The sequence below is a fragment of the Asparagus officinalis genome, chromosome 3 (genome assembly GCF_001876935.1).
Source record: "Asparagus officinalis chromosome 3, Aspof.V1, whole genome shotgun sequence".
NCBI classification, from domain to species: Eukaryota; Viridiplantae; Streptophyta; class Magnoliopsida; order Asparagales; family Asparagaceae; genus Asparagus; species Asparagus officinalis.
Window position 1 is genome coordinate 20,261,595 of NC_033796.1, and position 13,248 is coordinate 20,274,842.

Here is a 13,248-nt window from a genome sequence, read left to right on the forward strand (position 1 = left end):
AGCAAGTACATGCTAAATAAAAAACATAACAGACATAATTCAAATAAGATATAAGTCCTTGTACAACGGCATATTAGGCAAAGTTGTGATCTTGGACTTTGTAAAGTCTTGAGAAAAATCTTGCTGACCTTTGACTAGAGGATTATCCAGTGAGTGTGGTTCTGGATTCATCGGGGGATGGGGTTAAGCCCATAAATGAGGTCACTGACAGCGGCAACCCAACCGCTTATTTGGAGACGTATCCCAAGTCGGTTCAATGTGGCTAGAAACACAGCTGGACAAGTGACTCTGCTGTGTGAGCATCGACCTAGATATTTTATATATCATTTATGTACATTTTCTATACCCTTCTCTTAAGTGATGACGATGCTCTTATGATCACACCTGGCTAGCTGAAGTTTTACTCTTAATAAGGTCCAACGCGTGTATTGTGGGGGTATTAATAAACAGTTGTAGTACCCTTTGGAGATTACCCACGTCGAGAGGAACCGTGATTGGCCGCGGTTGGGGCGGGCAGGGCTGACCCTAGAAACTCTCATGAGTCGGTTTTTTTGTGAGCATGGCCTTTAACGCTCAAACCGCTTAGCTCAATAGATGAAAACGTATTGTGTGTGTTTAATCAATACTGATTCAATGGGGTCCTAATTCAAAGGCCTAGATCCATTATGTCCCTGCAGGTGGCGATGAACTCACTAATGGAAAATGTTCAAAACGCGAAAAGCTACCTCTTCCGAATTCACGATACGAAAGGTTGGCCAACCTATGTTTATTTTTGTTGATTTATTATATGATTTATTATTTTGCAATTTTCAGTCAATATTGCTTTTGGGGCGGACTTGTTGAGCTTTGTTCATAAAAAGGCAATTGCCTTCGTGAATAGTCCCACATTGGAAAATGAGATGAAATAGTAAAGGGTATTAATGGTTTTAAATCTTGTAAGGACCATAATATTGTGTACTAAGTATAAAATAATTTTTAGATTTTAAAATTATTTAATGATTTTTAAAGAGTATTTGATTTTCTTGATTTCTAACAATTTTTGATTAAAAAATCTGATCTATTATATTTATTTAAATAATTTTTATATTATAAATTTATTTTGTGCAGTAAAAATTTCTTAAGATTAATTTGTTTGAAGTTATCGCGTACGTAATTACGTAATATTTTAAATAATAATATTGTATATTAATAATTATTACAAATTATTTCATATAATACATGGTATTATTAATTAGTGTTTTGTGGTAATTTATTGTATTTATTTATATTGTTGCATATTATCTGTCGTATTAGTATAACTTATTACGTTTTTACTGTATAGATAATTATCCTCTATTTGAATTTTAAAAATAAAAATAATTTTATTATTAATTATTCTTGTTAATTGTATAATATGTGTATATTTCTACTATTTCGTCATCAAACTGTTTGTTTAGCATAACGTGTGCGTTTTTAATGTAGATAATTATCCCGTAATTAATTTGATTTTTAATACCAGTAATTATTCTTTTAATTATTTTGTTTAACCTTAACCCTAACCCTAATTACCTATATATATATAAAATATACCTACTCCTATTCATCATCCCCGCCGCCTATCACCTCTCTCTCTCTCTCTCTCTCTCTTTTCATATTTTCACGCCGCACGAGCTCTCCCCGTTATCCTCCCTCCTCCCACAACACCAACGCTCCGCCGCCCTCAGCCAACGCCGTGCTCCGCCACCGCCTCCAGTCACCGTCGCCAGCGCCCCGCTCGGCCTCAACCAACACCACCCATCTCCGCCTCCACTCCCCTTGCAATCACCTTCGCCGCCTGAGCTAGCCCCGCACCACCTCCTGCTCCACCCCGCCCCTCGCAGCAGCCACCACGCCCATCTCCGTCAACCTCCACCAGGCCACGCCTTGGCCCCGTCAACCGACCCTCTGTTGCCGACCTGAGCCGCCACGCCGACGAACCCCTGCCCAGATCCGGCCACCTCATCCCTGACCAGTCCCTAGGCCTCGACCACCGCCGTCGTCGTTGTAGTTCGAGCCCTCCTCGCCGCCGTGCACCACCGACGCCGTCAGCGTCGATTCGTTCGACGAAACCCGAGGCAAGATCCCGCTTGCCTGTTTCATTATGTGATAAATAGTATTTTCAGGATAAATATAATAGATTAAAGAATTTATTTTGATGACGGGATTATTTTAGAATAATTATAATATTTTAGAATTTATGTTGCGGAAGGAAATTATTTTAGTATGATAAATGTTTTAAGGAAGTCATTATTATAATATTTTTAGAATTTATGTTGTGGAAGGAAATTATTTTAGAATGATAAATGTTTTAAGGAAGTCATTTTGGAAAAGGATTATTTTTATGACCGTGTGATTGATAGTTGAAGAACACGACATTTCATGTACTTTGACACCGACATGTTGACACTCTTATTTATACTCATTCATTGTCATATATGCATACCTGATTCATCGCTAGTCTATATAGTCATGTTCATCATATGATTTGCATAAAATAGTTATGTTTATTTATTATTTCTTGTTTTGTTGATGACCGTTAGTAGTTCATGTTCTTAGTGGCCTAACGTGTCGTGTATAGGATCTAGATACCTGTGTTTGTTGACATTAGAAAAGCGAGAAGAATTGAGATGAGGAATTCCTGGTTTAAGTGATCGGATGTGATTGTTGATTATTCCAGGCTCGCACCAACGAAATTCCTGTGTAGTGTTGGGGTGGGTCTGAGGTGTAGTGATATATGGTATTGTTGATTATTTCCAGGCTCGCACCAACGAAATTCCTGTGTAGCGTTGGGGTGGGTCTGAGGTGATATGATATTGTGATTATTGATTATTTCCAGGCTCGCACCAGCGATATTCCTGTGTAGCGCTGGCGTGGGTCTGAGGGGGTAGTGAAAAGTTATACGTAAATGATTTGGTGAACAATCGATTATCCGAGAATATGAACCTTGACTCTAGTGAGATGTGAACCAGTGAGTTGTGATAGGATGGCTAGTTGTGTTCTTTCCATACACAGATTAGGGTTAATATTTAATTATCTATAATTTGAGACATATGGTATATACATGAGGGTTTCCTTGTTTGGATTATTTCGCTCGACGTACTACGTCTCTTGTTGTAGATTTTTAAATATTAATTCTATCTATTGTATGATCTTGTTGCTTGGATGGTTTCTGATCGCTATCTGCATGATCTTGTTACTTGTTTGATTTATGGATTCGTCGGATTATTAGTATTCCAGTTGCACGCCTCTATTGTTATTCTATCATCACATGTTCTATTTTTATTTCTGTTATCACATTGACCACGCATATATTATCATTATCATTGTTGTATTTGTTTCTGCCTTGGGGGATCTTGCCGTGTGTTCCACACGCTGACGTACTCCTATTTTCTGGGTGTACGTCAGATTTAGGAGATGAGCAGCCTCAGTTCGGGATAGTGCAGGAGCCAGAGGATTCTCAGTAGGAGTGCCTTGCAGGTGGAGTAGAAGAATAAGCTGAAGCTCAGTAGTTTTCACTGTAGTAGCTGATGAACATTAAAACCTTTTTACCGTACTTTTCTTTAGTTGATGATGGACTTAGTATTTTAACAGTATTTTCTTTATGGACTATGTATTTCTTATTTCCTAGTTGAACCGTTTTTGTAATAAGGGCGTGTTTGACCCATATTTTTATGTCTGGGGTGATTTACCATTGATGATATGTCTATTTTTATTCTGGGTTGTCTTTATATTCTTGCTATGTGTGATCGGGGACCTGTGACTTCGTATTATATTTATTTCCAGACGCTTAGCGTATTAGATTGGGTAGAAAGAGTTTTATTATTTATTTCTACTCAACCTAATACGTCGCGGGCTTGTTCACGTTCCGGTTCCCGTGTATTTTAGGAAGCGGGGCGTGACAAGTTTTAGTGGTGGCCCATGCAGGTCACGGTCCCGAGTTTCTACTAGTAAGAATATGGTGAACAATTTAGATACATATCATATTTCATCCGTAAGGCTACAAATAAGTTCTTTTATTATTATTTTAGACTACAATTAATTTCTTATACTATTATTTTAATAACTATGTTTTAGTTCCTATTTTCCAAATATATTATTTGATTTTAACCTTAATTTTCCTTTTGATCCTCGTTCCTTCAGAATCATGGTGGGTACTCGTAGTAACGATAACCCGTCTAGTAGCAGTGCCCCACAGCCCGAAGTGGATCCCAACCAACTTCTGGCGATGATTCAGGGATTGGTCACCAATCAGCAGCACTTGGCGGGACAGCTTCACAGGGAGCCGCAGCACCAGCCTCCCCCTCGTCCAGAGTCTAGCGTCAGGGAGTTCCGGTATATGCGGCCTCCTTCCTCTAGAGTTAGAGAGTTCCGGTATATGCGGCCTCCTTCTTTCTCTGGTGCCGAAGGACCTTTAGCAGCAGAGGAGTTTCTCAAGGTCACTGAGACTATTCTCACGGTGACCCGCATCCCCCATGCTGAATGGGTGGACCTCATGGATATTCAGCTCACCGACACCGCTCGGATTTGGAGGACTGCAGAGAAAGCTTATTTGGAGAGACCGATTTCGTGGGATACCTTCACAGACCGCTTCAACAGGAAATATTTTTCTCAGTTAGCTCGGGACGAGCTTTTCCGAAGATTTGTGGAGCTCAAGCAAGGAGGGCGAACAGTTGATGAGTACGAGGCCGAGTTTTCTTCTTTGAGCCGATACGCTCCACACTTGGTTACAGACCCGACGATCAGGAGGCATCAGTTTCAGAAGGGCCTGGATAAATATATCAGGTTTAATCTAGCTGGTAGAGCACTTGCGACCCACGACGCCGTGTTGGATGCAGCACGGGAGATTGAGAGCGTGCATAAGGAGCCTGAAGACTCACACGTGATTCAGAGCAGGACACCAGCAGTTCAGGCCCGGAATGTCGAGCGTCCCCCTCCGAGACAGCAGCAGGCCCCGCACAGAGCCAGTCTTCGGTGAGGTGTTCTTATTGTAGATACCCTGGGCATACCGAGCAGGAGTGTCGCAGACGTCATCATCTGTGCTATGCTTGTGGATCCTCCGACCATATCAGTCGAGACTGTCCACACAGCGACAGGGCCAGCTTGCCCCCACCTCCAGTTCGAGCGGCTCTTCCAGCTCCACCTCGATCAGACTCAGCAGCTCCAGCTCAGCACAGACACTATCCTCGAGCAGGGCCACTTCCCCCACATCAGCAGGTATATCAGGAAGCACACATGCAGCAACCTCGGCGACAGATGTTCACGATGTCAGCTGTGGAAGCAGAGGAGAACAACCAAGTTATCACCGGTAAGAATAGTTTATTCTTAGTTTTATTTGCGTATGAACTTTCTTATTTTGCATTGCCTTATGATATTATGATAGGAATTATTTATGAGTGCTAGTTTAGATGTATTTTCCTTCTACACTAGATAAGGTTCTTGTTTCTTCCGTTATTGCCTTATCACCCATTGACTCTTTGTCTCGTTGATTTGTGAGTACCAACTCTCGTTCCATATCTCTGTCCTTGGGTTTAATTCCGAGGACGGAATTTGTTTTAAGGGGGGTAGAATGTAAGGACCATAAATTTTGATACTAGTTAAAATAATTTTTTAGTATTTTAAAATATTTAATTATGATTTTTAAAGAATATTTGTAATTTTCTGATTTCTACAATTTTCTATGATAAAAAAATCTGATTATATATTTATTTAAATATTTTTATAGTTATAAATTTTAATTTTGTAGCAGTAAAAATTTCTAAGAATTACTTTGTTGAGTTATCGTACTAATTACGTAATATATTTTAAAATAATATAATGTATATAATAATTATTTACAAATTATTTATATAATACATAGTATTATAATTACGTGTTTTTGTTATAATTATTGTATTATTTATATTGTTGCATATTTATCTGTCGTATTAGATATAACTTATACGATTTACTGCCTATAAGATAATTATCCATAATTATTTGATTTAAAAATAAGTAAATTATTTTATATTAATATTCTTGTTAAATTGTATAATATGTGTATATTTCTACTATTTCGCTATCAACTTGTTGATATTAGCATAACGTGTGCGCTTTTTAATTCTAGATAATTATCCCGCTAATTAATTTGATTTTAAATACCAGTAAATTATTCTTTTTAATTATTTTTGTTTTAACCTTAACCCTAACCCTAATTACTATATATATATTATAAATATGACCTACTCATTTCATCATCCCGCGCTGCAGCCTATCTCTCTCTACTCTCTCTCCTTTTTCATATTTTCACGCCGCAGTCGGAGCTCTCCCGTTTAGCTCCCACTCTCCACAAAACCCACAACGCTCCGCCGCGCCTCAGCCAACCCCGTGTCCGCGCCACCCGTCCAGTCACCTGTCGCGCAGCGCCGCGCTCGGCCTCAACGCAACTACCACCCATCTCCGCCTCCACTCCCCTTGCAATCAGCCTTCGGCCGACTTGAGCTAGCCCGCACCACCTCCTGCCTCCAACCCGCCCCTCGCCAAGAGCCACCACGCCATCTCGTCAAACCTCCACCAGCCACGCCATTGGCCCCGTCAACCGCACCCTCTGTATCCGACCGGAGCCCGCCACGCCGGGGACGAACCCCTGCCCAGATAGGCCACCTCAATCCCTGACCAGTCCCTAGGCCTCACCACCGCCCGTCGTCGTGTAGTTCGAGCCCTCCTCGCCGTCCGGACGCACACACCACGCGCCGTCAGGACGTCGATTCGTTCGAACGAAACCCGAGCAAGATCCGCTTGCTCAGAACTATTTTTCTATAAATTATGAATTAATCTGCCTATGTTAATTTGTGGTAAAATTATCTGTGTGGATGTGATGATATATTAAATAAATTTTAATTATTGTGATAAATAGTATTTTCAGCATAAATATCAATAGATTAAGACTTTATATTTGATGACTGGGATTATTTTAGAATAATTATAAATTTTAGAATATTATGTTGCGGATGGAAATTATTTTTTAGAATGATAAATGTTTTAAGGAAGTCATTTTTGGAAAAGGATTATTTTTTATGACCGGCTGATTGATAGTTGTAAGAACACAAATTTCATGTACTTTTTGACACCGACATGTTGACACTCTTATTTATACTCTTTCACTGTCACATATAGCATACCTGATTCATCGCTAGTCATAATATAGTCATGTTCATCATATTGCATTTGCATTAAAATAGCTTATGTTTATTTATTCATTTTCTCTCTTTTGGTTGATTGACCGTTAGTAGTTCATGCTTCTTAGTGGCCTAACGTGTCGTGTATAGGACTCTAGATACCTTGTGTTTGGACATTTAGAAAGCTGAGCAGAATTGCAGATGAGGAATTCCTGCCGTTTAAGTGATCGCGAGTTGTGCATTGTTTGCATTATTCCTAGGCCTCGCACCAACGAAATTCCTGTGTCAGTCGTTGGGGTGGCGTCTGAGGTAGTGAATTATTATGTTTGTTGATTATTTTCCAGGCTCGCACCAACGAAAATTCCTGTTGTAGGATCGTGGGGTGGGTCTGAGGTGATATGATATTGCTGATTATTGAATTTCCAGGCTCGCACTCAGCCATATTTCCTGTGTTATGTAAGCGGCTGGCGTGTGGGTCTGCAGGGGTAGTGAAAAGTTCTGTACGTAAATGATTTGGTGAACAATCGATACAGAATATGAACCTTGACTATCTAGTGAGCATGTGAACTAGTGAGTTGCTGTTAGATGGCTAGTATGCTGTTCTTTCCATACACGATTATGGGTTAATATTTAATTATCTACAATTTGAGACAGTATGCGTATATACATGAGGGTTTCCTGTTTGTGATTATTCGCTCGACGTACTACGTCTCTTGGTTGCTGAGATTTTTAAATATTAATTCTATCTATATGTATGATCTTGTGCTTGCGATGGTTTCTGATCGCTATCTGCATTGATCTTGTTATTGTTTGATTTATGCGATTCGTGCGATTTATTAGTATTCCAGTTGCAGCCTCTATTGTTTATTCTACATCATCAAAACAAGTTTTCTATTTTTATTTTGTTATCACATTGACCACGCATTATATTATCATATCATTGTGTATTTGCTTTCGGCCTTGGGGATCTTGCCGTGTGTTCCACACGCCTGACGTACCCCTTTTTTCGGATGTACGGTCAGATTTAGGGAGATGAGGCAGCCTCAGTTTGCGGGATAGTGCCAGGAGCCAGAGGATTCTCAAGTAGGGGAGTGCGCTTGCATGTGGAGATAGATAGAAAAGCTGAAGCTCAGTAGTTTTCAGCTCTGTGTAGCTGATGAAACATAACGCTTTTTACAGCGTACTTTTCTTTAGTTTTGATGAATGCACTTAGATATATATTTAACATATTTTTCTTTCATGGACTATGTATTTGCTTATTTCCTAAGTTTGAACCGTTTTTGTATAAGGGGATATCGAGGCGAGTCTTCTGACCATATTTTTATGTCTGGATGATTTACCATTGATGATATGTCTATTTTTAATTCTGGGTTGCTTTATATTCTTGCTATGTAGTGATCGCGCGGACCTGTGACTTCGTATTATATTTTATTTCCAGACGCTATAGCCGTACTTAGATTGGGTAGAAAGAGTTTTATTATTTTTTACTATCTTCAACCTAATTGACGTGCGCCGGCTTGTTCACGTTCCGGCTTTCCGGTGTATTTTGGGAGCGCGGGCCGTGACACAGTCTTTATTGCGGCCTTGCAGGATAGACTTGGTTTGCGGCGAGTTTCTACCACACGCGCGCGCGCACGCACGCCACGCCGCAGCCTGCACACACACACCTTTGACTTCTCAAGCTTTTTATTTTCACGTTTTACACGTTCTAGTTAACGGCCTAGCATGCGGGTAACGGAAGCAAACTTGTAGCGTACACGGTCCTTGGATTCAGCGGGGGTTACAACCCTCTCATCACCTATAAAACCAGGCTTGGAGGGCCATTCCGAATCAACACCAACGAAGAGGAAAAATATCTAACCTCTCTCATTCCTGCTAGCCTCATAAACCTCTCAAGAAGATTTCGGGCTACATTTATTATAATTTCTATTTGCTGGCATACCGTTTTTCGTCGGGAGGAATAAAGCTCTGTGACTCACGCCCGAGTGCAGAGGCCGGCCGATTCGGGGGTTTTACCGGCTAAGGGCAGAGAGACAAATTGCGTCAGGGCGATAGGCGTAGTCCCTTAATCTTCTTAGGGGCAGTGATATCACGACTGCTCCAATCAGGCCTGAATTTCTAACTCTTTATTGTTTTTATATTTTATATGCCCTGTTTTGACAGCACTACGCTAAATTGTTTCTTTTTAAGGCTGCGTCTTAACAAAAAAATGCAAATTCTATCATCCACGCTGTAGAGAGAAATAAGAAATGCCATTAAAAAAAGTCATCGCATAAATGAGCCCAGTTATCCCCACCTGCACGACAAAAAAAGTAGATCAGTTTTTTGCTTTGCGTATTGCTTTTTCACTCAATATTTTCATTTTCGCAATGACAATGCCCTTTTTTTGCAGGCAACTTTTTGCAAGCAGTCCTTGATTTGTGGCAGTGCCGAGGTATAGAATTTTTATTTTGAAAATTAACAAAGAAGAAAACGGCCAGGCCTGTAAACAGGAAAGGTGCATAAAGTGAACTTTTCCCTCAAAAGAGACTACAAGAAAGTGCTAAATCAATTTCAATTTGTTGATCTAAATTGGACAAATTAGTGTGGACATTCCAAAAACAGGCTGGACATGTTATGAGTATGGTTTCATACTAAAAGTTTGTTAAAATGAATATAAAACTAAAATAATACTCACCTCACTTTAAACTTGGAGTTTTGGTGTAATGGTTAGAGGGAACTAAATTTTAAGACGGTATCAACCAAACCAAGTTCAATCCCATCAACTCAGCGAATTTAAGCGGATTTCTAAATCACTTGTAAGGGCATTGGTTAGAATTAATAAATACAACTCTAATGGTTAAAGAGATAAACTTGCAGACGAGTGAATTAAACAAATTTAATGGGCATTGACTTGTACTCACAATAAGTCTAGAAACAAGGATAAAATTAACCTAAAGCTAACTACGTAACAAACTATTCAGACGATATATCTGAAAATCAGTTTCTTCGTCAGTAATAATATTAAGAATGGGGGAAAGTGGGAAAGTCTGAGATCTCACAGAAACCAGTCTGGTCTCATGTAGAGCCCCTTCATTAGCTTTAATCGGCAGCTTTATCTGGTGGGTACTCCTTGACGTAATTATCAACTTGAGTCTCTCGCTTATTGAACATTTAACCATTTACTTCAGACTTTTTTTTTCGCTCTAAGAAGAAAAGGAAAAAAGCAGGATAGTCCCAAATGCTCCTCATCTCCCTCTACATCTTAGTCCTTCGTAATATTATAAAAATTCTTTAAATAATGACATATATAGAACTTTGACAAACAATTGATCAAATTGACTGTTTTTTAATTCATATGTGCCAGACTATTTTTTAGGCTACCATTTCCAAGTCTTGAAAAAACTGGGAAAGTGTGGCACACGTCTTTGTCCATTTTTTGCCTTCATAATCCCAACCACCGCATCTTCTAGCTTTGAAAAACAATCCAATACTTGATGGAATAATCATTATCATTTATGACTCTTGTGGGTCGCTACGACGCCCATGCGTTAACATAGCTCTCTCAAGTGAATGGCCCAGTTTGTCCTCGTGCAACAGCAACATCCAAAGTGCCAGCAACATTAATCGTCTTTAAGACAAAAAGTTTGTTACTAGCTAAGCTTGTTTGAAGGGAACCAGAAGGGGGAAAAAAATAAATGGAGGCCAATTGTGCTCCTCTTCTTCCTTCTCCTCATCCTCTTATCCCTTCGCCACTGCAGAGACACAAATAACCGAGCAATCCCTCCCGACAACGAAACCTAGTCTTCGCACCGGAACCTTCGCTTTGGCTTCTCAAATCCGCCAAATTCAGACAACCGAGATATATCGGTCCTATGGTACAACCAGATATCCGACCACACCATACTCTGGTCGCCACCGTGCAAGCCCCTCGTCCACTCGACCGGATCTGTCAGTAAGCAAGAGAAGGCGCTTCACAATCACGAGTCAGACACTCGACAGTCGTCTGGACCAGTACAAACTCCGACGTGTGGAAGTTAACCAGTCCGATGCGCAGCTTCTTGAGAATGGAAATCCGCGTTGTAATGCAGGACGGAGACACCATGGCAATTACGGATGGCAAGGGTTCAACTACTTGACCGAAATTGATCCGGTAAGTGAAGAACTGTGGCGTCGCACCTGCCCACGGGATCATCGCACACTTGTAGCATGGGCTCGAAAATGACCTCGCCGCGGACTTACCAATGGTTTCGAATGGACATGAGAGGCGATCCTGATATTTTTCTAGTCGAGATTCCACCCATATCTTGGCGAAGGGCGGCGCATTGGATGGTACACCACTTAAAGTGGGAATACCGGATAATGAGACTTACTAGAGCCTTTCAGTTCAATTTCGTGATAACGCTTCCGAAAAGTTGTGTACTTTTCAGTGTTATTAATCGGTCATATTAGTCAGCTGCTAGTTACGTCAGGGACAGCTTTTGCTCAGCCAGGGCGACTGTGGTTACCAGACGCTAATCAATGAACTTTTTTCTGAATGAGCCGAAAAGGAATTTGTGCGATGATATAGGGGGGCGGCATGCGGTCGCCTTACGGGCTATGTGAGCGAATGATTCGCCATTAATGGCAGTTGTTTACAGGGTTTTGATCCGCAAGAATCCTTCAATTGAATTTGAAGGGACGGGCCATGAGGTTCAAGAGAAGTGACGCCGTTGATTGCAAAACGGAACGGAGGATTTTGATAACGTGGCAAGTGAGCTAGCCACATCCGATAACTGTACTGATGGAACATGAATTATAGAATTATGGATCAGTGTAGGCGTTGTGTTTGGGAATTGCTCGGACGGCGTAACTGCGAGGCGCCAACGTGAGCGGAGAGGGAGCGGTGCAATTATTTGATCGCGTATCTGTTGATATAAGGAACTTTGTTAGGGTCAGGACGGATTGTCACATGTAACGGCTGGCTGCTGCTGATCTCTGGTACGTAGTTTTTTCTAATTCAGTTTCAGTTTAATTGTATGAAGCGTAAAGTTGATGACTGATTATCTGTATGTCTGTTCAATAATTATGTGAGAAGTTGCATTAATGCTTAGCTGCCGCAGTCCATAATCAATCTGGTACTTCCTAGGGCACTAGTGATATCACGATCTGCTCCAATCAGGCCTGAATTTTCTAACATCTTTAATTTGTTTTTATATTTTATATCCCTGTTTTGACACGCATATGCCGCCTTAGATTGTTTTTTTAAGCTGCGTCTTAACAAAAAAAATCCGAAAAATTGTCTACCATCACCTGTAGAAGATAGAATCCATTAAAAAGTCATCCATAATGAGAGGCCGCCAGTGTCCGCCCAACTGCAGGACGACAAAACAAAGTAGATCAATGCTTGCGTTTGCTTTTTCACTAAAATAGCTGTTCTTTTCGCAATGAAGCAATCTTTTTTTGAAGGAGACTTTTTGCAAAGGGCAGTCGCGTGATTTGGTGGCAGTGCGCGAGAGTATGATTTTTATTTTGAAGAATTAACAAAGAAGAAAACCCAGGCCGAATCAGCGAAAGGTGCATAAAGTAGAAGGCTTTTCGCCCTCAAAAGAGAAATACAAGAAGTGCTTAAATCGAAATTCATTTGTTTATCTAAATTGGACAATTAGTGTTGGACATTCGCAGTAAACAGGCTGGATCATGGTTATGAAGTAGTGGTTTCATACTGCGTCGACAGGCCCCATTGGCCTCGCAGGCAAGATCCCGCTTGCTCAGAACTATTTTTCTGTAAAATATGAATTATCTGTTATGTTAATTTGTGGTAAATTATCTGTGTGGATGTGATGAATAATATTAAATAAATTTTAATTATGTGATAAATAGTATTTTCAAGATAAATATAATAGATTAAAGAATTTATTTTGATGACGGGGTTATTTTAGAATAATTATAATATTTTAGAATTTATGTTGCGGAAGGAAATTATTTTAGAATGATAAATGTTTTAAGGAAGTCATTTTGGAAAAGGATTATTTTTATGACCGTGTGATTGATAGTTGAAGAACACAACATTTCATGTACTTTGACACCGACATGTTGACACTCTTATTTATACTCT